The following is a 25,885-nucleotide window of genomic DNA, read 5'->3' on the forward strand; positions in this document are numbered from 1 at the left end:
CTGACTGAACCATGTAAGCGCTCTGAATCATTTAAATTTAGAAAGTCATGTTCTTCAGTTCTAGAAAATGTTCTTGAATTTTTCCTTTCATAAATTTCCTCCCATTCATTATCTACAGCCTCATTAGGAAAACTTTTGTAGTCAGATAATGGACATTCTGGATTGATTTTCGTTTTTTCCTGTCATGCTTTTTACTGCATTTTTTATTCTGATATTTGAGAAATTTCCCAGACTTTATGTTTTCATTCTACCATAAGAGTCTCTAATTTTTACAAATAAGTGTTTTATTTTCAAGAACTCTTAACTATTCTCTGACTGTTTGCTTTTTACTTAGCATCCAGTTCTTATTGCATGGATCCAGGAGTAAACAAGAAGGGGTCCAATGATATTTTAATCAAGCCTATATATCCACCATGCTTCATATCATGGTGATGACAGTCCTGTATCCAATACTCAGGCATATACAGGCATACCTCATTGTATCACACTCTGCTTTTTTGTGCTTCACAGATGTTGCATATTTTTTTCCTTTATAAATGAGAGGATGTGGCAACCCTGTATCCATCATGTCTATTGGCACCATTTTCCCAATAGAATTTGCTCACTTTGTGCCCCTGTGTCACATTTTGGTAACTCTTGCAGTGTTTAAAACTCTTTTATTGTTATTATATTTGTTATGGTAATCTGCAACCTGTGGGTATGATTTGCTGACAGTTCAGATGATGGTTAGCATTTTTGGTATGTGCATTTTTTTCTTAGATGTAATGCTGTTGCACACTTAATCGACTATAGTACTGTGTAGACTTAACTTTTATATGCACAAAGAAATCAAAAACTAATTTGACTTGCCTTATTGCAATATTTGCTTTATTGTGGTGGTCTGGAATCAAACCTGCAATATCTCTGAGGATGCCTGTGTGTTCAAGGGCAATAAGGAAGTAAGAGATAAAGTCCCACGAACAAAATACATTAAAAAATCAATTTATAGAGGCAGATCTGTCAGGATGACAAGGAATTGAGATATGTTAACTGGGGCAGGCTTTCTCAGTATCAAGATTCTAAGAAATGTTATCTTTAAGTTTGATAAGCATGGAATGTTTGAACAAATGAGTTGGGTGGCATGAAATAATAATTTTATTTACTTGTGAAAATATAAAAATATGTCCTAATTTCCTATTTTGGTACTTGTCCTAGTCATATTGACCTACTTCCCTGTCATGTTTGAAAACAGTTATATTGATGGAACAGAATAGTAAGCTTTAGAATGACCTGGCAAACTAGTTTAAAAAAAAGCAAATATGTATACACAAATATATATATATACATATATTTATGCATGTGTGTGTGTATATATATATATATATATATATATATATATATATATATATATATAAAGGCCAAACTCCAGACTTGGTCATATTCTTTAGGTATTGGTTCCAGTATCTGTTTCAAGCACATCCCTGCAATTCCAATTTCATATACCTGAGAAACCCTGAAATGAATGCTGACTGGTCTCCATCTGATGCATGTGTCAAACGCAAGACTTTACCTAAAAGCCAGGTCCCCTGGGAGTCGTTTTTAATTTTTTTTCTTTAGAGCTCTGAACCTACTCAACTCCAAGCTACCAATAAGACTGACTTTATAATCAGAGGTGAATCTTCTCTCCATTCCTGCTAAGATGGATGTTATTGGCTAAATTATTTAACCTCTGTGAACCTGAGAAATGTATGAAGAAAACAATAAGCAGCAATATGTTACAAAATATGCCTATTATGTGGTAGAGTGTAAAAAAAAAAATGTCTCATGTCCTCTCTCTTTTGATAGCATTTTGGATGAGTGCTTCCTGATGAGGTAGGAGACCATAATAAACCCACTGATAATGTATCTCTGGCTACTCGATGTGATGGCTTGCCCTCTGTAGATCTCTTGGACATAGTAAGTCCCATCCAGGGGGTGTGGATCTTCCTTAGATTCAGTCCCAGACAGTGGCAGTTCCTGACCTGAGTGCCTTATCCTTTTCCTGATTTTGTGACTTCCTGATCTTCTGCACCTTGATAGGCAGCCTCTGTGGAAATAGCACTGGGATTTGGAGATCACCATGATGTTCTCAATTCTAACTGCTTAACCCAGGAGGTTTCACAAAGGCAATTCTGGACCTCATAATATAAAAATTTCCTTCTTCTTCTTTTTTTAAAAGATTTTATTTATTTATTCATGAGAAAAACAGAAAGAGAGAGAGGCAGAGACACAGGCAGAGGGAGAAGCAAGCTCCATGCAGGGAGCCCGACATGGGACTCAATCCCTGGTCTCCAAGACCAGGCCCTTGGCCGAAGGTGGCACTAAACCGCTGAGCCACTGGGCTGCCCTCCTTTAAAAAAAAAATTATTTATTTATTCATGAAAGACACACATAGAGGCAGAGACACAGGCAGAGGGAGAAGCAGGCTCCCTGTGGGGAGCCGGATAAGGGGCTCAATCCTGGGACTCCAGGATCACACCCTGAGCCGAAGGCAGATGTTCAACTGCTGAGCCACTGAGGCGTCCCTAAAAGTTTCCTTCTGAAAAGAATTTACTTTCTCTTATTACATTTTCTTCATGTTACTTGTCATCTATAGAACACGATTGTTAGAAATATACATTTTAAGATAATTGGCTTAATGTCTGTCTGCTCTTCTGAACTGTCCAAGCTCCATGTCCATTTTGCTCACCACCTTGTGAGCACACCTCACATATCCCCAGCACACGTTGTGCAGTGCTCATTGCCTAGTAGAATCTCAGAACATACGTGCTGAGTGAATGCATCACTGAATAATACAGAGATAAAACCACTTGACTTTTCTGCCTCATATGGTAATTATACTGATCAAATCAGATAATGTATATGCAAATGACTTATATATAGTATATATTATTATTGTGTATATATATTTGTATATATTATAATATATATTTTTATGATATGAGTGTAAAATGCCTTAATTTTGTTAACCTCTACTTCATCATAATGTGTTCATAAAAAAGCATTTGGCTATATCAGTACTACCCAAAGTTTGCTCCAAAAGCCAAAGCAGCATCTGGGAATTTGTTAAAAATGAACATTTATAAATGCTACCTAAGACCTACTAAATCAGAGCCCCTGAGAGTAGCGCCTAGGAATCTGTGTTTTAATAAGCCCTTTTGGAGGTAATTCAGATGCACACTAAAGTTTAAGTATTACTACCCTAGTAGTATACGGTAGTACATCTTATGAGAGTTTTTAGAATTACATAAAGTAAGCTTAGGATTCAGCTCTAAAACTATCCTTTTACTAGCCAGAGGAAAGTTGAAAAAGAAAACCAAATCTGGGGGCATCACAATGCCTGACTTTAAGCTATATTACAAAGCTGTGATCTTCAAGACAGCATCAGACTGGCTAATTTTACTTACCTAAACAATCCCTCTGGATCTCAGCTTACTCCAATCATTCAGCTCTCAGAAAGGCCACATCTTCAGGAAGAAATACTCATTATTAACATTAGTACTTTGTTTATTAGCTTCATATATTCTAATTTATAGTTGCTTCATCATTTTTGGCCTATTTATTTGTTTTTTGTCTGTCGCCCCCCAAAGATAAGTGGTCTACAAGAGAGGACAGAGTTTGTCTTTAATGGACAACCGGATTTATCCCCAGTTTTCACACAATGTTTTGGTGCATGATAGAGTTCAGTAAACTCATAATTGAACAGATAGCTTTAAGAATGTATTTATCAGCAAAGAGTATGTGTGTATAGTGAAGCATAGGATTCATATTGAGGGTCATGGTTTGGATCATGTTAAAATTTGTGCCTGCTTCCACTTTCCTGATAATCAATACAGATTTGATGAATTCTTAAATTCTCCATATTTTCCTTTATAAAAGAAGTTGAGATTTCATCTGGTGAGATAATAACCTTGCCCATCTGCCAATGTCATTCAGTCATTTTTGGAGTAATTTGGAGGTCTCTCAATATAGTGTTTCCAATAAGTTAACTCCCAGGTATCTGTGGGTAAATTATGTTTCACAAACCTTGCATTAAGTCCTTGATAAAATTGTATAGATTTACTTTGTACATCCTCAGTCAGTCCAAGCAGAATTTATCCTAGCTGGGTATCCTTTTAAACAAATAATCTCCTCTCCTAGAAAAAGAAATATGTGCATATTAAATAGAGCAAGTTTCTTCAGACTGGGATGAGAAGAGAGGCTGCCTTTCAACACTTCCTTTGCTGGTTATTAGGGAGGATTCTGGGCATTTGGGCCAAATAAGAAGGATACTATCTTTCTCACTTTTCTGATTTACTTCTTTCCCCAGTGCAAGATGATTATATAAAAACAGGCTCTAAAAGTCAATAAATCTACCCTTCACTTGGATTAGCTTTTAAAAAATACTCACCGCTCTATTACAGATACCACAGGTCTGCTCCATTATTCCAGTAAATAAAGGGAAGACACTTTATATAAAACTGCAATTAAAATATTACCAAAACAAGGAGCTTTCTCTTGTGTTTAAGAACAGCCCAATTAGGAGGACAAAAGTCATTTTCTAAGAAATCTGAAAATATTGTTATCCAAGGGAAGGAAATTGCCTTACTAGGTCCTCACTCAGTGTCGGCACTTCCACCTGTAGGTGGCTTGTGCAAAGGTGGCCCTTCTCCTCCTACATGAAAGATGGCTACGAAGGAACTTCTGTTTTCCCAGCTGCAGACACCACCTCCCTGCACTTAGCCTGCTTGCCTTCCCCTCTTTCTGGGCTACCTATCACCTAATCTTTGTGATTCTCTCGCATTCTCTCCAGGATGCGCTGTGATGTGCTCAACATCTAAGGCAGGCATGGGGACATTTCAGAGTGAAAGTTTTAACTGCTTCTATTTACAAGAAGAAGCAACTTCGAATATCAAAAGTAACAGAAAAATTGGAGCATGGCCTAGAACTCTCAGTCCCTGGTCTGTCTTTCATATTCACCAAACCTAGCCGTTTTTTGTTTTTGTTTTTGTTTTTTTTAAATAGAAGATATGCATGTCTTCTTCTTCCAAGATGGTCCAGATTTGAGCCTAAGGAAGAAACCCGAAGAATTTACCCTAATGAGTAAGTCCCATTTTTGACAAACTTTAGACTGGATATCACTTATCCTAATGGATCTCTGCCCCACATGGAAACGATCCCTCTTAGGGCATCTCTTCATATGCTCTATGTAGTATATGTTATTCCAATTTTATAGAAATGAAACAGCAAGGATTTTAAAAGCTTAATTGTGTTGACCAAAGTCATGTATCCAGTTATATGAAGGAGGAAAGATATGAACAAGGGGTGCCATGTTGTAAAATTCCAGGGGAGAGAACTCACACCATAGTCTACATGAAAGGCACCCAGTGAGTGGTACAGTGGTGGCTTGCTATGTGTCAGCCACAATTTGACATTGAGTGCCGTTTGTTTCACACTATCTTAAAGCAATACATTCAACAAACTGGTTTGTACTACAGGGATGATCACTAATGAAAATAAAAAGAATGAGCGACATTTATTTGTTTATTTATAATAAGTAGACTTTTTTAAGAGCAGTTTTAGGTTCACAGCAAAATTGAATAAAAAGTACAGAGACTTGCCACATCTCCTGTTCCTTAATATTTGCATAGCCTTTCACATTATCAGCCTCTCTCATCAGAGTGGCATATTTGTTATGATCAATGAGTTTACATGGACACATTATTTTCACCCAAAGTTCATCATTTCTGCTGGGGTTCACTCTTGGTGTTGTACATTATATGGATTTTGACTAATATATAATGATATATATCCACATGGAATATAATATCACATGAAATAATTTCACTCTCTTAAAAATCTGTGTTGTCTCTATTCATCCCATCTTTCCCCATCCCAGGAAACCACTGATCTAAACTATGGTTTTGCCTTTTCCAGAATGTCATATGGTTGGTACTATATATAGTACATGCTATAGCACGTAGCCTTGTTAGTTGTCTTCTTTTACTCAGAAATATGCATTTAAGTTTCCTCCCTGTCTTTTGTGGCTTGGAAGCTACTTTTTAAACACTAAATAATATTCTACTTTATGGATATACCACAGTTTACAGCAGGATTTTTAAAATTCTAAAGTTAAAGGATGTCTGGGTGGTTCAGCCATTGAGCGTCTGCCTTTGGTTCAGGTTGTGATTCTGGGGTCTTGGGATCGAGTCCCGCATTGGGCTCCCTCCATGGAGCCTGCTTCTCCCTCTGCCTGTGTCTCTGCCTCTCTCTCTGTGTCTCTCATGAATAAATAAATTAAATCTTTTAAAAAAATTCTAAAATTAAGAAGTTAGTTTGTCTTTAAAGTAGAGAAATTAATTTTACTAAAAATAAATTACTTTTAAAATTCCAACTACTCACCGTAAGATAATTAAAGTTCCTTGTTGTCTGACAACTACTTAGTAGAGATCCAATCAGGTCATCTATCTGAAACAGTATTTGTTAACCTGTAAAATTAAATAAGGGGGTTAGAAAATATCTAATATTCAGAATATATTAGGAATCTGGTCCACAAACCTATATTTCATAATAAACGAATACTAAATAAATTTTCTCTGATTTGTGTAGTAATTTTAGTTCATTATTACTCTGATCTTATTTTAAAGTGTTAAATCTATATCCAGAAATTAAAAATAATACAATATTTACATACAGAAAATATATTATTTTTAGTAGTATAGTATCTTCACTGTCAAAGGTTTTATCTCATTCTGAAATCATTAGATGAAAAAGTCCTTTTTAGCAGAGAAGTTTTAAAACATCCCAGCAATTTCTTTTTGCAAAAGGTTGTGTGGTTTTTTGAAAAAAACCCAAAAACATTGCATGTCCAAATTTCTAAAATGCAATGCATTGTCCTTGATTAGTTCAACACATACTTATTGAATGCCCACTACAAGTCATGCCAGACAATGTCACGGTGAACAAAAGGGAGACATAGTGGCCACCTTCCTGATATGTACAGACATATGCAGTGTAAGGCATTAAACACAGAATTGTACAAAAGGACAAATAATGACACGTGTGATGAATATCACGAGAGAGTGTGTGCAACTGGGAGACTTTGTTTTGACCAGGATGGTTGAAGGAGGCTTCTCTAAGAAAATGAAGGAGATATGAGTGGCAAGTAGGTGTTATATACTTCTAGTTACATTTAAGAGCTTTCGTTTGAATGGTTTGAGGGTTCTTTCCCCAATTTATGGATGCAAGAGTGAGTCTATGAACTCTTCAAATTAATATAAAGTCAAGATCTTGGGTGAAAGCTTGGAAATAAGTAGTTGTTTCAATTATATCCTCACCCATCATAGGGCAAACATCTCCATGAGCTAAAATTTTAAGCCAAACTAGTAAGCATGAATGGGGCATTTGAAGCGATCTGACTAAAAGGTAGTAGTCCCAATGATCTTAGCTCAGCAGTCTACTAGCTATGCACATGGCCTTACTTGGAATATTTTTCAGGAGTCACAACTGAAGTTTGGCAACCAGCCTGGGTGATGAATAGCAGTGTCAGCCTATATAGACTCAGTTTCTCTTCTCTCTGTGTATGTTTGTATTGATTGATAAATATATCCACTTTGGAGATCTGTCTCATCCACCACACATCTGCTGTTTCTTCAGAGAGATATTTGAAACTTTTGAGCAGCTCTTTGGCAACATCATGTATTAATTCACTACAGAGAGTACAAATAAAACACTAACAATTGAAATGTGGGTATTTTTACTGGCAGTCTTGTTAAAGAACTAAAGTCATGGACTTTTATACATTTTATTTTCTTTTAAAAGTGGCAGAAAATACTGATTAAAAGCAAATAGACCATCATCAGAATACAACTCTCATTTTATAGGTAAAAGAACTAAGGATCTGAGTCATTAAGAATCTCTTAAAGTAACATAACTATGAGAGCTGTAGCCCAAACCACTGTCACTCTGGCCACAAAGCATACTATATAACATGGAATAAAAGCATATACTTTGGAGCAAAACAACCCGAGGTTCAAATCCCACCCCTGGATTTAAGGCAAGTTACTTAAACTCTTGTAGCTGGGTTTGCCCACTCCATATCTATAGTACATCTTCTTCTTTCTTCCTTGCTGCAGAATGCCATTTTGCTTACCTCCTCAGGTGGGTATTTAGGAAAATTTTTTTCTAAAGGAGAGAAACATCTCTTCTGCTAAGCATGGTCTCATCTGGATGTGATAATCGAAAATGGAGCAACCATCATATGATCATGAAAGGAATGAGCCCAAGATAGGATTAAATACCAAGGCCACAGAATAGAAATATGGAAAAAAAACAGATTCTTGGCACATTTTTGAGTCATTAACTTAACCAGTACTGGAGTTGCCCTACCTCTAAATTAACTCCTATGTAAGATAATCCTTGTTTCTGTTGTGTAAGCCATTTGGTGGTGGTGGTGAGGGGTTGTGTTTCTTCCTGTTGAAAGCATTCAGCTATATGATACATTCAGCATACCATTCTAAATGATAAACTTTGAAGATCTAATTCCTTGATTTATTAAATGAAGATCGTAATTGCTATATCAATGAGTTGCTACAAGAAGTTGAGATAATGTTTTCAAATGATTTAACATGGTGTCTGGTATAAAGCAGAGTTCTATACATGATGGCTAATACCACCCTGGGCCAGTGTTCCCTTTATTACATTACCCTAGCTTCTGGACAATTTAAAAGTGTAACCAGATATTAAATTAGAAATTACATCAAAAGAAATAATAGATAGGATATTCTAAGGAAAGGTAATAGACATAGATGCAAAATCTCAAAGATTTTATGGATTTTTTGTTGTTTTTAAATCAGATTCATGACTTTTGAACCACTTGTCTACAATTACAGTAAAATACTTGAGGAAGGAATGATATTCAGGGGTATTTCCTTGGAGAGAGCTGTGACTCAAGTTCTCCTGGCTCCCTCAGACACAGAAACACCCCCGGCGGGAGAAACATTCTCCTCTCACTTCCAGCCAAGAGACCAATTTCAAGGAAAGTAGGCAGAACGCTAAATATATGTGATCCACAGGGTATAACAGAGTGGAGAGAGAGAGACTGAATTGCATGGTCTGAGAAGTATAAAAGTGTAATGGGAACTGGCTGCCTGCTGCTGATAGATGAGCTGAGGAGAAGCTATATTGGGTTTGACCTTCTTTGGGGCAAAGGGCACAAGCGTATTTCCAGTGAACCAGATGTGGACTATCCGTAAAAAAAGAATATCTGGGATTTTCCAATAGGGCCACCAGGAGAGGCCATCTGGCTTCAGCTAAGGGAGGCTGAAGTGTTGCTGTCTTCCCTGAGGCCAAGGAAGGAGAAAGTGACAAGCCAGAAAAGTGTAAATGATCTGTGTCAAGAGAAGTGTAGTCACCCAGGGATGTGGGAGACAGAGCCTCTAAAGAGCCTACAAAGGCAGTGGTGCAAGAAAGATGTATGTAAACCCCTGCCAGGCACGGAGAGCATAGGGCATCAAATCACAGCGCTGCAAGAGCTCCCCAGCTCCTTTGTGTCCTCTAGCACCTGCAGGCTGCTGGCCCGCCGCAGGTGGGAGAGAAAACAGATCCGATGAAGATGGAACCTTCCATGACTGCAGAGCCTTGGCATTCTGAGTACTGAATCGAGCCTGTTTTGTGACACAAAGAATCTTAGGACTTTTAAACTCTTGGGGCTTATCCAAGTTTTTATCTAGGAGTATGGAAAAAAACTGCCACCACGAACAGACTTAAAAGAAAAATAAAAGTCAAATACAAAGTTGCTGGTATGTTTATGCCCCATGAGCTTAGTAGCTCTTTCGATGCACCAATTACACAATTTCCTATTATATACTCATTATGTGCTCTGCACTAGATAAGTGTTTCAGAGATGAAGAAAATCAGATACAATCACCATTTCACTAAATTGTATAGTGCTGAGGGTACCAAGAATGGCTCTTATCTGTTATTGCATCCATTATAACAGCATAGGCCCTTTTTCTAAAACTTTGCAAATTATTGATGGAGGAGGAATGGCAGTCATAAAATGATTAGAAGACCTGAGTTCTACTTTCACTGAAGAGCATCAATGAGACATGTCCCAAACACCTACCTTTTCTGATGCTTCTTTAGCATATCTGTACATTGAAAGAAAATGGGCTGGAAAAGCCATGTAATACTTTTTAGGTTTAAAATTCTACAATTCCATAGCAGCTTGATTCACAATAACTAAAAACTGGAACCAGACCAAATGTCCATTAAATGATGAATGGGCAAATAAAATGTGGTGTGTGGAATTTTATTGGCAATGAAAGGGAATAAAGTAGAAGCATATCCTCAGAGATACTGCGGGTTCGGTTCCAGGCCACCACAATAAGGCAAGTACCACAATAAAGCAAGTCTAATGAAGACTTTGGTTTCTAGTGCATATGAAGATTATGTTTACACTTTATTGTAGACTATTATTGTGCAAAGCATTATGTCGAATAAAACAATGTATGTACCTTTATTAAAAAATACCTTACTGCCAAAAAAAAAATACCTTACTGCCAAAAAATGCTAACCAACCACTATCTGAGCTTTCAGTGAGTCATAATCACTGGTCACAGATCACCATAACAAATATAATAATAATGAAAACATTTGAAATATGGCAAGAATTACCAAAATGTGACACAGACACAAACTGAAAAAATGTTGTTGGAAAAATGGTATTGATAGACTTGCTGGATGCAGGATTGCTACAAACTTTTCATTTGTTTAAGAATAAATAAATAAGTAAATAAAGCAATATCTGAGAAGTGCAATAAAGCAAAGCACAATAAGATGGGGTGTGCCTGTATGACCTTCAAAAACACTGTGCTAACTGAATCAAGCCAGACATAAAAGACCACGTATCATATATCCCCATCCCCATGACAGCCCACGAGAGGCAAATCTATTAGACACATAAAGTGGTTGCCAAGGGCTAGGGGAGGATGATGAGGTGGAAAAGGAGATGACGGGAAAGGGTATAGGACTTTTTTGAGAAGTGTCAAGACTATCCTAAAATTCATTGTGGTGTTAGCTGTGCAACTCTGGAAATACACTAAAAACCACTGAATTTACAAATCAGTGTATTTCATGGTATGTGAATTTTATGTCAATAGGGCTTGTTATCTTTTAATCTATGGTTACTATGTATAAATTAGAGGAAAACATCAGAAAAACACATTGAATTAAATAATTTAGTAATAGCTCAGAGGAAGCAAATGTGATAAACTGATTTTCTGGTAATATCAGTTTACATTAAAAGAGAAGATATCTTTGTTAATATTTTTATTTTAATAATACGTGTAATCCAGAATTAGGTATAATTTATCAGACGATGAAAGAATAAAAGCCCCTTTAGTTCAGAAGACTACTTTTACCATTTTTTCCCTTTAACTTCTGAGTTCTGAGAGTCAAATTGTTCTGATCATTGATGGGTGAATAGTTAAAATACATAAGTGCTTTTAAATTCAGTTTTTAAAAATATCTTTTAGGGTTTTTTTAAAGTGAAATAATTTCACCTTAATCTTCTACTAAGGAGAAAGAAAAAGGACACATATATTGAGCTAGTATACACTAGGCTCTATCCCAACTGAGTTTGCATATGCCACCTAAATTACTCCTCGCAGTCAATCTAAACAAAGGTAGAATTATCCCCAAATCACAGAAGATTAACCTGATGCATAGAAAACTACATTATTTGCACAAGGTGCACAATAGCACTCAGATTTAGATTGAATTCTAAGTCATTAAACTTAAAAAAAAATACAGAATACAGAAATTGACTTGAGTTTCAACTATTTCTGTTTTCATCTCTGCAGTGACTCTCTAGAGGTGATATCCCGTCACATTCAGTATAAACTCCCCAGCCTAGCACTTGATATCTTTGCTAATCTGGCCCTATTTCTTATTTGCTCTGAGGACTTAAGTCATAAACTCTTAAACCTATCGTATTTTCTTACTGTCCATCTCCTAGAATTTCCGTTCCACTTATATAAGTTCTGTCTCTCCTTAATGGAAGGTGTAGCTTGAAGTTAAGTTATATAATATGACCTTACTGAACATATTCGTTAAATGACAGACAAGGCCTTTAGGGGTAAATTTTCACAAATAGTTGGGGTTAGAAGAAAGGAGGAGACAGTATGTAGGTCTGAGACAATTCTTGTCCCCTTCCAGCCCCATGGACTGATACTGAACTTGATGAAGTGAGGGATAGAGGCAGAAGCAATAAACAGCTCTTTTCTTGAGAAACCACAGCACAAAAGAGTCCAAAGAGTTTGCTTCGATGCCCAAATGATACATTGTTAAATGGAATAAGGTAGAGGCATATTCATATCCCTGGGGGGTAAGGAAATCTCCTGATCCTTCAAAATGTCAGTCTCTCTAGGTGAAAGTGTTGCTCAGTGCCAGCAGGCCTCTGTGAGCCCATGTCCGTCCTGTATTCTGCATAGTTGTGGAAAGAACACAGTGTCACTAAGAGTGATGAGTGACCTCACAGGTAACCAACATCAAGAAGTACGAAACTATTGGGGTGCTTGGGTGGCACAGTCAGTTAAGCACCTGACTCTTGGTTTTGGCTCAGGTCATGATCTCAGTATCATAGGATTGAGCCCAGCTGAGTCTGCTTGAAATTCTCTCTCTCCCTCTCCTCCTCTGTCCCTCCCGATCATGTTCTCTCTCTCTCCCTGAAATAAATAAATAAATCTAAAAAAAAAAAAAAAAGGAGTATGAAACTATGGACCTGAGAGACTTCAGGGAGCACAGGGAAATAGTTTTTGTTGATTCACAGAAATATTTGGATGAGCTTTTCCAAGGGACTGAATTCCTTCAGTGTGAATGGGCACAAGTCAGTCAAGATGAATTTATTATTGTTAATGAGACTCATTAGCATGCACGGGTGATAGATGACAGGGGGAAATTGAATTATAATTTGAATTCTATCCACTTTACCAAATGTATCTGTCACTCTACTCCATGTTTATCTCCTCACTTTGTATTGTTCTCTTTTTTTTCATGCAATTTCTTACAGATAAATATAAATCCATCAGGGCCAGTAGTCATACATGTTGCTTTCTTTATATTGGTCAAAATGCCTGGCCTCAGGATTATCTACTCAACTGTTCCAGTTAATGGGCACAGCTCATAGAAGTTAAGTCACTTGCCCAAGTTAAATTGTAAAGCTCAAGTTAGATGGAACACTTGAATGGTATTCAGGCTGTCCTCATTATAAGTCCTCTTAAAAATTATTCCAGGGGATCCCTGGGTGGCTCAGCGGTTCAGCATCTGCCTTTGGCCCAGGGCGTGATCCTGGAGACCCGGGATTGAGTCCCACATCAGGCTCCCTGCATGGAGCCTGCTTCTCCCTCTGCCTATGTCTCTGCCTCTCTCTGTGTCTCTTATGAATGAATACATAAATAAAATCTTAAAAAAATATATTCCACATTCTCTACCTGTTAATTCACTACACATCTTGCCCAATAAGCAGCTGGAAGTGCTAGTTAGCAGCAAAATGGCCACAAGGCAGCTAGTCTAAAGCAAAAGGAGAGGTAATTATCAATGGTTAGGTTCCTACTCTGCATAACGAACTATTCTAAATAATTTGCCCATTTAACTTGCTTGGTGTTTATAAAAACGTGTATAGATGTTGCTATCATTATTTTATGAATCTAGGTCTGTCTGGTTAAAATTCTTTGCTGAAGAAGCCGCAAAACATACCATTGGTCTTTGAATAATCAGGAGATACCATGACCACACAACTTTCTTGTGTCTGAGTTTTCAGAGATTTGTAGATATCATCAAAGAAGTTCAAGTAGCAAAAATCTGTCAAGCATCTCTCTAAAGTACATATTTACCAAAGTAAACCCAGTGGCTATTAAGATTTGACCGGAGATTTTGCCAAGAGATTGGGATGAACCCAAAAAAGACAGTGTAAAGAATTCTTAAATTCTTTTCACATGTGTATAATTTCTATGTTAACAAGGAAGCAGCTTTGATCTAACAGATAACTCAGGAAGTAATCTGGAATTCTTCTACATATCTATACCATCCTCGGGGCAAAACAGAAGGGCATGTCTATTATTTTGATTCACGTGAAAAGAGCAGCATGGGCTCTAGGCAGTGCCAAATTCTTCAACTTCCAATTTGAACAGGGCAGGAAGTAGCTAAAGATTAACAAAGTAAGCAAGCTTGTTTGCTGTATAAACCTATGGATAAGTTTGAGGCTCACTGCAGGAATTCTGAAACTCCTGGGTTTGTGCTTGTGTGGTTTCCATAACAACTAATGACAGAAAATGAGGCAAACCGGCATGACTCATATGAAACGTTTCTGTTCAGTTCTCAGAGGCCAAATTTGGTCATTGGAAGACCTTTACAGAATACAGTCATCTGTCTTACTAATCACACTCAAAGGGCAAAGTGCTCCTCAGTGAGAGCAGCTCTCTCCATGAGCCATGAGCGAGCGGCCAAGGAGGCATGTTCATTCATCTGTGGGGAGCAATGAGGGCACCCTACTAGTCACACTTAGCTATTCTCTCCAGTGGAGCCACTGTCAAAGATGGTGTTTTTTGGGGGGTGTTAGAGAACGTCAGAGTGTACATAGGGGCTGGCTGGGGTCAGGGCCAGAAGCAATGGGACCGTAGTTGTTAGGGTGGGGGTCAGCGTTGCTACAGGAGCCAGCTTCACTTCTGTTGGATCAGGGTGGCGCTGGGTGTAAAGAAGAGAATGACGGGCTGTTCCAGGCCTTAAAAGAAAGTCTGAGGCTTACAAGCAGTCTGCAAATACCTCCCCACCACCCCATCCTACCACTGCTATAAGTCTCTATCCAGGCTGCCTCTTTATCTTCATGCCCTGCTGACCTTTTTTGCTATAGCCCGAGGACTTTGTGCACAGCTTTTCTCTTTAACAGATTCGTTTCCTGTTCTGCTCTCTAGCCACTTCCATAATTGTTATCTTTTCCACATCATTGCTTAAGGCTTCCTTTAATGCTCACTGCCACTATGATTCCTTTACCTTCTCCACCTCCCTCCTTGCCCCTTAGCCTGTCCACTTTGCACATGGCAACCACAGGGAACTTTGAAAAGTATGGGCCCATTTTGCCATCCTCTGTGAGATACCTCACTGGCTTTGCACTGCTCTAAGAGTGAAGTACAAACTTTGTGAGCTCTACCCCGGACATCAGATTTGTCTTCTCTACCTAGCTGCCAAACCAGCTCTCTTGTATCAAGGCCTTTGCATACCTGATATGAGAAACAAAGGCAGAACAAAAGTTATTAAATTTCTTTATTGCTTACAGCCCATTGACAAGTCCTTGAAACAGGCAGAGTGACATTCCTCTAGAGACTCCACTGCCTGATGTTGATACTTGGCTAAAGGCTAAAGGCAATCTTAGCCCAACCCCTATGATCTATATGTCTATTTAACATATAAAAATTCCTTTGGAAAGTTCCTTTAGCTCCACACCCCAAAGATAGATGTTGGCAATCATCTCCCAAGCATATGACCCACCGATACACATCTGAAGAGTCTCAAGACTAAGGTTTTATTAAACAGTAATAAATAACGTTTTCCCAACAATAGCTAGCCCTCTCAAGGTCCTGGAAACCTTGCTTCCAAAATGCCTCAGAGATTTATGCTAACCCTAAACCCCTCCCAACTTGAAAGTATAAAATGAGCCATTCCTCATGACATTGGGGTACAGCTCTTTCTGCCCATGAGTTCTGTCCCCATGTTTTAAGAAAATCACCTTTTTGGGGGCACCTCGGTCGTTGAGCATCTGTCTTTGACTCAGGTTGTGATCCCGAGGTCCTGGGATCGAGTCCCTCATAGGGCTCCCTGCAGGGAGCCTGCTCCTCTCTTTACCTATGTCTCTGCCTCTCTCTCTCTCTCTCTCTCTGTGTCTCTCATGAATAAACAAAATCTCTTTAAAAAAATCACCTTTTTGCACCAAAGACATCTTAAGAATTCTTCCTTGGCTGTCGGTTTCAATCCCCAACGTCTTTTCCTACATCAATACCTAGACCTTTTGCACACGCAGTACTTCTGTCTCCACCTCCCATCCCTCACTTGCCTGAGACATACTTTAGATCTCACTTAGAAATCCCTTTCTCAGTAAGGCTCAATGTAAATGAGGTCTTCCTGGATACCGTCCCTCGTAGCAACCTGGACTTCAGACCCATTACCATATTCTGAAATGATATATTCATTTATATTTGTGACTCCTATTTGTCCCTGCAAACCCAACTTCATATCCATGCCTAGCACAGTATGTGGCCACATGCATATTAGTGCGTGGGAACTACCTACACAGCACAGACATTGATTTCAATCCCTCTGACTTAAACACAGTGGGGCAGGTGTAGGATCCTGGAGCATCAATACTCCTAGGTACTGCTTGTCCTCAGGTAAGATGACAAAAGCACAGCATGCAAAAGATATCCCTTTCTCACTATATTTGGAACCTGCTGAATCACGGAAAAGGCTATTCAGAGAAGGTTTGTGATGCAAGCTCTCCATTATCTTATGCACAGAGGAAATGGCCACACTTGTTCTGGCAAGGGCTGGTTTTGAATCATTTCCTGTTCACTCTGGAGACGCCTTGAGTGCAGTATCAGACTTACTTATGAAGTATGTCAGTCTTTAGCAGGTCAGTTTGCCACTGTGAGGTCTGTTCTGTGTTGCAGAGAGAACTCCATGATGCAGAGTACATTTCTCAGGGAAGCCCTGGGATTTGAAACTGGTGAATCAGTCCAAGACTGACCACAACTGTTGGCCAAGGAGACATTCCCTGAAAAACATTTTGTATGGTGATACTCCACCTTGGTGTTTTCTAGAGCAATGGTAAAAATAGAGAACAAATTCCTTCAGAAGTCTTTTTAATCATAATAAACAATTAAAATTAAAGTCTTTGGAAACTGAAATGTTGTTTCCATTCCAGGGTAATGGAAATCAGGATAAAGGGATGAAGAGCAAGAGGGGAAATGATTGAACAAGTTCTCATTAGTTCATTTATTAAAGAATGAGCCTCTGAAATAGGCAAAATTCTCTCCATGATCAAGTAAGGAGAATGCAGCCGAAAGGTTCAATGTCTGACCCCGTGTCACAGAACCAGGGAGTGACAGAGCCAGGATAGAAATGCAGAGGCCAGGCCCTGTCTGGAGTCCAGTTCTGCTCTGAGTGCAATGCTCTCAGGGGAGTCCAGACTTGCACTGACCCCAGAGAAACCGTTCATTTACTTATCCAGTTATCATTAAAATGTTGCAAAATAACGTGGAAATGTTTTCCTTTCTAAAATATTGTTAGAATAATTGGAATCAAGTGCCATTCTCTTTATTGAATAACACGTTTTAGTATAAATCATACAAAATTGACTTTTTTTTTTTTTTAACTCAGAGGCAGTCAAATGTTGGCAATTTCAAATCGCATTTGTCTTTGAATTGCCTACCTCTCCTGACATCGCTGTAGTTTATCTCTATTTTTAGCACTTAGCACATTGCCAATTACACGGCGAAGCCCAGTAGGTGTTTACTGAAGGAATGAACAAAGCTGAGTTACACTCTCTGAGACCCAGACGTCCTTGCATAGTACACTTTTTACATGGAGACCTAACTGTCAGGTTTAATCCCATCGGTAGGGAAATGGAATAGGGAGGCCAGGCAAAGGTTGGCCGAGGGCAGCCCGGGTGGCTCCGCGGTTTAGCGCCGCCTTGAGCCCAGGGCGTGATCCTGGAGTCCCGGGATCGAGTCCCACGTCGGGCTCCCTGCGTGGAGCCTGCTTCTCCCTCTGCCTGTGTCTCTGCCTCTCTCTCTCTCTCTCATGAGTGAATGAATGAATAAATAAAATATAAAAAAAAAAGAAAAAAGTTGGTGGAAACAGGCTTTCAATGGGACAGGCTCGGCTCCCCGGAGGGCAAGCGGGCTCTAGAAGGGGGGAGGGGGAGGGGCCGGGCGTCTGTGGGGTGACAGGTATTAGGCCCGTGGCTGGTGGAATCGGCCTGGGCGATAACGGCCCGTGCCCTTATATGGGCCTGGGTAAGTACGGTTCAGGTTTCCTGCAGAGGTCCACGCTCGCCTGATGGGGCGGCCTGCTGGTGGGGCCGCAAGGCAGGGTCCTGCCAGCCCAACAATGACATCATATCTTCATACAATGGATGGTGACTTTCTAGAGGCATCTGGTGCAGGATAAAGTTTGTGGGCTCTGGAGCCAGGAAGACAAGCCAGGGCTTCACTCCCGCGCTCACCACAGGAGTCCTTGGGCGAGGTACGCGTCACTCCTGCCCAGTTCTCTGGCCTGTAGAGTGGGGCTGACGCTGACCGTGCGCCCTGCCAGCATCCCCCTGTGCTCCGAAAGAGATTCCATTTCTCCGGAGGGGTCTCACAGTGGATCTCAGCAGTGTTATTCCGGAATCCTACCTCTACGCGGAAATCACCATTTAAAAACCATTGCCACTATTTAATTTTTCGGGGGAAAGCATAGAGTCCTAAAGACTTTATTGTTTGTGACACTGGCTTCAGCCAAGCCACAGTGATTAAAATGCTTGAAAGGCAGTGTAATGTGTCGAATTATTTTTTAAATGATCATTCAAGTAAAAAAATATAGAAGGAAGCAATGTCCCAAGTATGAATTGTAGGAATACCGTATATACTAGTACAGCCTAGTAGTGTCAACAAATTCCAGAAAATAAAAATTCCAGTTGCTTTTCCTTTGTGGGAGAGGCATCTTTGTAATAAGAAATTCTATTTTAATACTGTGAAATGGTAAACTTCCTGTGTTCTGAGTTCATTATCATTGCTCTGCCCTGTGAAGATGATAATGGTCAGCAAAACAGGGCTATTTTGGTACCAAGTAAGGCTGCAAAATCTTCCTCATCAGCAAAATTGAAGAGAGAGGCAAGGGAAAAGGCTTTTATGTTTGCAATTAAATGGGTCTCCTTTGATATTTAATAGTAAAAAACAAAGCCTTTGTTGTTCTAAAACAATCTGGTATTTTAGGGAAAAAGACAATTCACATGGAAAAATGTCTTTTTTTTTTTTTGCTGATATGTATGAAGACACAAGTAGTGAAAAAAAATTATGTACTATGTATACCTCATAGGGGAAGATTTTCAGATTATTTTTGGCCCTTTTTTTCTTAAGTAGAAATGCCCAGAATATTGTTCATTTGTTTGTTCTTACTTTATTACAAAAAAAAAAAAAAGAGAGAAGATCTTAACATAGCTTTAATTAATTCATTTTTTAGGGGTTAACACTGTTGTTTTGACAGAATGGAAATTCAGTACTTTCTCACTTCATTCATTTAGCATTCAACAAATATTTATTGATTATTTACTATGTGCAAGACACAGGCCTGGGCTCTGAGGACCCAGTGTCCTAAAGAAAAAAAGAAGCGTCTTGCCTTCTTTAAGCTTATATTCTAGGTGACTTCTCCCACCGTGATAACCATCATCCATGTTTTATTGTAATTCTTGGTGACACGATAGTAAAATGACTTAGTTTCTCTATTTATTCTGACTTGCTCTACCTACATGGAGTAGGACACACACACACACACACACACACACATATTTATTCCATATACAATTATATTTTTATTTCAATTCAAATTCAAGTGAGCAAATATTCATTGAGGCCCAATTCTGTAACAGACACCATCCTGGAGTTGGGACAAATTAGATCAAGTTTAGATTAGTTAGACCAAATCTTTTCCTCCAGGGAGCAAACAATTAGGGAAAACGAGGGGGTAGGAGTTGGAGGGGCTTGGAGAGAAATATACCAGGCAGTTCAGAGGAAACAAACACTGATGCACAATCCTAAAGTTTAGGAACTCCCTCCACGGGGCAGATGTTTGACTTCTCTCATAAAAGATGGAGTGGATTTGAGTCGGTGGGGAAAAGGGTGTTTCAGGGCCAGCACAGTAATTCTACTGCTTCAGTCTGAGTTTGCAGAGCGGTGGCCCTAGGAACTTTTCAGTAACGCAGAATCCCAGGCGTCCCGCCTACGTCCTAAGTCTCCTGCGTTTTTAACAAGATTCCCAGGTGATTTGTGCACAGGTGAAAGTTTGGGAAGCCCTGGGCTAGAATACAGAGGATGATGAGTGTCTGAAGATTGTGCCTTGGGCCAGCAAGCCTGGAGCGCAGGGCAGGTGTGAGCGGCAGCCAGGTGCAGAGTGTGAGGAAAGGTTGTAGTGGAGTCAGTGTAGAAACCTCCAGTCAGCTTGGGGCATGAGCAACTTCCAGTTAATTAATACTTCCCTGGGCAGAAGCACCCACTTCCTCTTCTGGGTTATAATTGCTACTGTGTGTCTTTTCCTTTTGCTGGGCTGACTGACCTATGTTATCATTATTTGTTTATGTGCCTGTCATCTCCCAGCCCTCCCCCAACCCCACAGCAATATTTTAAAGATTTTATTTATCGATTTTGAGAGAGACAGACAGAGAGAGAGAGAGAGAGAGAGAGTGTGTGTGTGTGTGTGCGTTTGCATGGGCAGGGGAGAGGCAGAAGCAGAGGGAGCCCATGAGGGCTCCATCTCACAACTGTGAGATCATGACCTGACCCAAAATCAAGAGCTGAAGGCTTGACCAACTGAGCCACCCCCTACAGCTAATATTGTAGGGCAAAGCCCTACAGCTAATATTTTAAAGCAGAAGCTGTTTTTTTTGCATCCTCTAAACCCTGTACTCAGAAATTAACTAGTAAGATCTAGCTCTACAATCAGTAAGAGGGAGGCCTTAGCTGATTCCCAAATTACAACTAGCTCAATATTGTAGTTAGACAAAGCTGTTGAACATACATTTATTTATTTATTGTTTGCTTGCTTATTTATTTGTTTACATACATACTTACTTAATAATTCAATACTTATTTACTGAATGCCAGGCATTTTCTACCTTCTGTTCTTTGTGCCTAAGAATTTTTCCTTTCTACTGCTTTTCATCATCTCTGTCCCTACGTCCATCTTACTGCCCTGGACAAGGCATGTGATTTTATTTTTTTTTAAGATTTTATTTATTTATTCATGAGAAACACTGAGACTGAAGCATCCAACTTTTGATTTTGGCTCAGGTCATGATCTTGGGATCATGAGATCTAGCCCTGAATTAGGCTCTATGCTCAGTATAGAGTCTATTTGAGATTCTCTCCCTTTCCCTCTGCCCCTCCCCCAACAACCATGAGCATTCTCTCTCTCTCTTTCAAATAAATAAATAAATAAATAAATAAATAAATAAATAACATCTTTAAAAAAAAAGAACAAAAAAACCCCACAAGATTTGTGAATATTGCCATTCTCTGGCTTCAAATTCTTCAGTGGCTCTATTTACATTATAACACAATGCAAACTGTGTAACCTGACCCCAAATGATTCAGCCCTGTTTCTGTCTCCATTTCCAGCACATTCCGTTCTTTCCTCTACTCTCTGGACTCCAACACCACCAACTTGTTCTCATTTTCTTGGACAAGCTATGGTTCTCCAAACACAGAATCTTGTCGTAAACTAATCCCATTCTTTGAAATTCTCTCTTCTACATCCTTTGATAGAATAACTGGTACTCATCCTGTACACTGACGATTATATTGCAAGTGAGCCTTTTAGTTATAATTAAAGCCTGTAAAGTCAGCAGTATTTTGAAAGTCCCTTAAAATAATTAGGAAATTGAATAACGCTAACATTTCAAGAAAGGGGAATGCCTTTATGTTTGGTTATGAAAGTCCATCCCACTTTTTTTAACTTCTTTTTAAAAATTATATTAAAATATTCCTAATATAAAATTTATGATTTTAGCCATTTTAAGCATATGATTCGGTAGCATAAAGTATAGTTACATTGTTGAGCACACTGTTGAGCATCACCACATCCATCTTCAAAACTTTTTTATCTTCCCAAACTGAAACTATATCCATTAAAAAATCACTGTCTATTGCTCCTTCATGTCAGGCTTAATCTCTGAATTTGAGTGCTCTAAGTACCTCATATAAATGGAATCAGACAGTACTTGTCTTTTGTGACTGGCTTATTTCACTTACTACAATGTCTTCAATATTCATTCATGTTGTAGCATGTGTCAGAATTCCCTTCTTTTTTAAAGCTAAACAATATATATGTGTACCACATTTTGTTTATCCATTTATCCATTGATGGGAATTTATGTTGCTTTTACCTTTTGGCTATTGTGGATAATATCATTCTGATCATGGACATACAAATACGTGTTTAAATCTCTGCTTTCAATACTTTTGGGTTTATACCCAGAATTGCTGGATCATGTGGTAATTCTACGCCTAATTTTCCGAGGCACTGCCATGCTATTTTCCACAGTGGCTGCACCACTGGATCTTCTCACTAGAAATGCCTAAGGTTTCCAGTTTCTCTATATCTTCTTCATCAACAACTTATTATTTTCTGTTTGCTTATTTTTTTTAATAGTAGCCATATCAGGAATGTAGTACATACTGCATTTTTTAACTATTGTAGATTAAGGAATTAGAGAGGCTATAATCTCATTTTGTCCCTGTCTCTTATGTTTTCAAGATGGCTGAAACCATCAAGTTAAGTGGCGTTCCCCATAACACACATCCGAACAAGGCAGTAACTAGAATCTCCTGATTCCCAGTGTTTCATGGAGCCTTTGGATATTGGGAAATCAAAACCATTTAGCATCAGAATAAGGGATACATCAGGGCTAAAATCAAATCAGATATGGGATTGAGGTAGAATTCTTATCTGGTATTTCCTTGAATTCTTATGAGATCAGAGCAACATTGGAAAAGTTGGTGACTCACCCAGACCTTCCATTTTCTCATCTATAAAATGGGGATAATAAAACTTACCTTTCAAAAATGAAAAGATTAAATAAAAATATTTAGCATCTGTTCAGTACCTGACACACTGTGTAGGGACTGAAAAAAAATACCAATTTTCCCTCCATTGCCAATATCTAGCACAATAGCGGACACTTGTTAGGTGCTAAACCAAGGCTTGCTAACTCAACTTGCCTTAGCAAGCAACAGGGTCTGAAGCTGCCTTGGGCTTAGTTTTATTCTGGTAATTTCTTTCCAATTTCAGGTGGGTTCTAACAAAAGGTCAAAGGAACAACAGAAGCAGATGGCCTTCCTGAGGTGTGTGCCAAAGGAATTCGTTGTGTGTCTTAGGGGTGCTGTCTCCACCCATCACGCAGCTCAGAGGCTCAAGGGCAGATCCCCAACATTGTGCATGTCTCTTCCTGAGCACTCCCTGGCGCAGACTACAAGTCTGACAAGGAAAATGTGCTGTGATCATCACAAGGGGAGAAAGCAGCTGCTCTAAGGTGGAGTCTATTGTCAAGGCTCTCCTGGTAACAAAAAGAGGAAAAGGCCTATCAAAGCATTTCCTGCCCGCAGGAGCCATGTGCTTCCATTAATTCTTCTCCGCAGTCAGTTTGTCGCCCTCAGGCTAATGTCTCTCAATGTCCACTATCCCGGAGAACAGAACAGGCATTTTTAGCAGTAAATTTTACACCCCTTCCAAACAGTGTGGTTTTAACTAGAAGGACAAGCTCAGATGTTCAGTGATGTGTACTGATGTATTTCATAGGGAGTGAAAGAGTGTGCTTAAGGCAGTTCGGATTTTTCAGAATTCTACCCACACCTGTCAATTGCTTTGGCACTGTGATGGGTACATGGAGATAATGGTGAAGTTGCTGCCTTTCCTGAACCATCAATGGATTATAGAAAACAATGAAAATTCTCTTGAGTACGACATTGGTAAAATTCATACCTTATGGAAGGGATTAGCTAGCCCTGGGAGTCATTCCTTCTCAATGAATGACTAAATTTTATGAACCAAATTAACTAACCATGGGAGTCAGTAAAAAATATATTTCTAAATATGTGGCTGCATTTTGAGAACTAATCTGGATATCTCAGGGAAGCAGGCCTGGCCTGTGACTATTATCAATAAGGTATTATTGTCAATAAGATAAAGTGTAGATTCTTATACTGCACCTGTTTCCTGGGAAGAATAGTGCTACAAAGAAAGTGACCGGTGAGCATGGTATGTACAAATAAGGGAGATGGAGAGGCAGAATTTGGCATCTGCATATCTAGCCTTTCATGGTGAGATCCCCTAAGTACTGATATGGTACTTCAGTAAATACTGAACGATAATCAGATGGCTTGGGCAACATCCTCTCGGCTACCAGCCATGTGAATGAGGCAATCCTACAACATCTAGCCAATAGGTGGCCTGCCAGCTAACCACAGATGCATGAGAGAACCCAGCAGAGGACAGCTGGAGACAGGCCAGAAGAACCCCCAGGCTGCCCCACAGAACCCTGAGCTAACCAGAGCCATTGTCATTTTAAGTCATTAAGTAATGGGAGGGTCCTTTTGGCAGCAAAAGCTAAATGTTGCAGTGGTCAGGAGGTAAGAGGTCTCTGCTGTGAGGCTCCTTCTTCAAACCTTATCGAAGCCAGAGTGAAATTGTCCTTAGGCCACTGTTTCTCCCTTTGCTTTCACAAATAATTTGTCTTCCTGCTTGGCAGTTGAATCTCTCTCATGAATGAATAAAATGGTGATCCTCATCTATATTGTGAACTGCAAGTTTAATTAGGGTGAGTCTTTCTAAGACTCTCAGCCTTGGTGCCCTCGGTATCAAGTCTCCAGGCTTTCTTGGCTGAGAAGCAGAGTTTTGAGCAGCAATGCATCCAGCATGTCCCTGCCCTGCCCAAGGACACATTTGTCTAGAATTTTTACAAACCCATGGATCAGCAACTCAACTTTTAAATCCAAGGAGAATAAAAGGATTCAGTTTCTTACATCAATTTTAAAATAAGAAAAAGCTGTAAAAGAATAAAGGTTTACTGAAATTGGTGTGAAATCTAATCAGTGAGATATGGAGATCCCAGTCTTGACATCTTTCAGGGATGATGAGGAATCCATTTGCCAGGCTAGATACTCGTGGAAGAATCACATGCCCTTTGATCCCTGAAGAAAGATGAAGGTGTCTGTGTCTTCAATATCCAAGTGTGCGTAGAATAAAAAGATAATATCAGTTCATGCCTACTTAATATGACTATCATCAATTTAAAGTTAAGAACCAAATACTCAGATTGTTATTTTGCTACACACCCCATACTTACCTGGCTGATGTTATTAAATTATTGTTCTTTGTGACAATAATATGATCTTAAGAGTTGGTATGATATATACATATATATGTGTTTATATATTTTTTCCAGTTGAAATTAGGCAATAGTCATGGCATTTGGTTTCTAAAAACATATTGCAGGCTTTATTCCACAAAGGTTCCTCCACTGCTCACACACAGATTATGGAATGCTCTAAATCTGTTCTATTCATTCCAGAATCCTTGCTATGTAAGGTAAGATATATAGAATTACTTTTGTGTTCAGCATAGTCTGTGTTCAGTCTATTTATTACTTGGGACTTTCTAAGCTTCCTAGTGTCATTCCCACCCTAACTCACACTCAGCCAAAGGAATGCCAAAGTTATGGCCGTGACTGGTTATACCAGGACTCTGAAGCCAGAAGAAGAATAGAGGAAAACAATACTCTTTAGTCTTAGACCCATAACTAGAGATACAAAAATTATGTCAAGAACAACAGAACCAGACATGATCAGCAAACTCAGTCCACAGATGTTTAGAGAACGTGTTCACTTCCACTGAACATTCTGAAGCCATTCATGTATAATGAAAAGCAAACAAAGCACTTCATGTCAGAAATGCACCATGATGCAGTGATGCCTCCCCAGCATCACTCTTAATCTGAACTATGTGGCTCGTGCCATGGTTGAGTTACTCAACACTAACTGGCCTCTGTTGACTGCTCTCCTTTGGTATGCTAAGGGGACAAAAA

At 39.1% G+C, this 25,885-nt stretch overlaps 1 long non-coding RNA gene across 5 annotated transcripts in view; it reads left to right on the forward strand.

Moving 5' to 3' along the window:
* LOC125752639 (uncharacterized) overlaps window positions 1-25,885 on the forward strand; it is a 118,526-nt gene that overhangs the window by 2,234 nt on the left and 90,407 nt on the right. For all 5 annotated transcript variants that reach the window (XR_007402648.1, XR_007402647.1, XR_007402644.1 and 2 more), the window contains exon 2: window positions 5,023-5,100. This is a non-coding gene — a long non-coding RNA (uncharacterized LOC125752639). The remainder of the gene's footprint in view (window positions 1-5,022; window positions 5,101-25,885) is intronic.

This window comes from Canis lupus, chromosome 16 (assembly GCF_003254725.2).
Source record: "Canis lupus dingo isolate Sandy chromosome 16, ASM325472v2, whole genome shotgun sequence".
NCBI classification, from domain to species: Eukaryota; Metazoa; Chordata; class Mammalia; order Carnivora; family Canidae; genus Canis; species Canis lupus.